This window comes from Schistocerca americana, unplaced genomic scaffold (genome assembly GCF_021461395.2).
Source record: "Schistocerca americana isolate TAMUIC-IGC-003095 unplaced genomic scaffold, iqSchAmer2.1 HiC_scaffold_15, whole genome shotgun sequence".
NCBI classification, from domain to species: Eukaryota; Metazoa; Arthropoda; class Insecta; order Orthoptera; family Acrididae; genus Schistocerca; species Schistocerca americana.
Window position 1 is genome coordinate 6,177,801 of NW_025725583.1, and position 1,035 is coordinate 6,178,835.

The 1,035-nt window shown below is 51.9% G+C and overlaps 1 non-coding gene across 1 annotated transcript; it reads right to left on the reverse strand.

Moving 5' to 3' along the window:
* Positions 1-583: 583 nt before the first annotated feature.
* On the reverse strand, positions 584-658 carry Trnal-caa. The gene has a single exon. It is a non-coding gene; the product is annotated as a tRNA-Leu (tRNA).
* Between the last annotated feature and the right edge of the window lie 377 nt (positions 659-1,035).

Below are 1,035 nucleotides of genomic sequence, written 5' to 3' on the forward strand. Positions count from 1 at the left end.
ACTCGGGACCTTTGCCTTTCGCGGGCAAGTGCTCTACCAACTGAGCTACCGAAGCACGACTCACGCCCGGTACCCACAGCTTTACTTCTGCCAGTATCTCGTCTCCTACCTTCCAAACTTTACAGAAGTTCTCCTGCGAACCTTGCAGAACTAGCACTCCCGAAAGAAAGGATATAGCGGAGACATGGCTTAGCCACAGCCTGGGGGATGTTTCCAGAATGAGATTTTCACTCTGCAGCGGAGTGTGCGCTGATATGAAACTTCCTGGCAGATTAAAACTGTGTGCCCGACCGAGACTCGAACTCGGGACCTTTGCCTTTCGCGGGCAAGTGCTCTACCAACTGAGCTACCGAAGCACGACTCACGCCCGGTACCCACAGCTTTACTTCTGCCAGTATCTCGTCTCCTACCTTCCAAACTTTACAGAAGTTCTCCTGCGAACCTTGCAGAACTAGCACTCCCGAAAGAAAGGATATAGCGGAGACATGGCTTAGCCACAGCCTGGGGGATGTTTCCAGAATGAGATTTTCACTCTGCAGCGGAGTGTGCGCTGATATGAAACTTCCTGGCAGATTAAAACTGTGTGCCCGACCGAGACTCGAACTCGGGACCTTTGCCTTTTGCGGGCAAGTGCTCTACCAACTGAGCTACCGAAGCACGACTCACGCCCGGTACCCACAGCTTTACTTCTGCCAGTATCTCGTCTCCTACCTTCCAAACTTTACAGAAGTTCTCCTGCGAACCTTGCAGAACTAGCACTCCCGAAAGAAAGGATATAGCGGAGACATGGCTTAGCCACAGCCTGGGGGATGTTTCCAGAATGAGATTTTCACTCTGCAGCGGAGTGTGCGCTGATATGAAACTTCCTGGCAGATTAAAACTGTGTACCCGACCGAGACTCGAACTCGGGACCTTTGCCTTTCGCGGGCAAGTGCTCTACCAACTGAGCTACCTTTCTTTCGGGAGTGCTAGTTCTGCAAGGTTCGCAGGAGAACTTCTGTAAAGTTTGGAAGGTAGGAGACGAGATACTGGCAG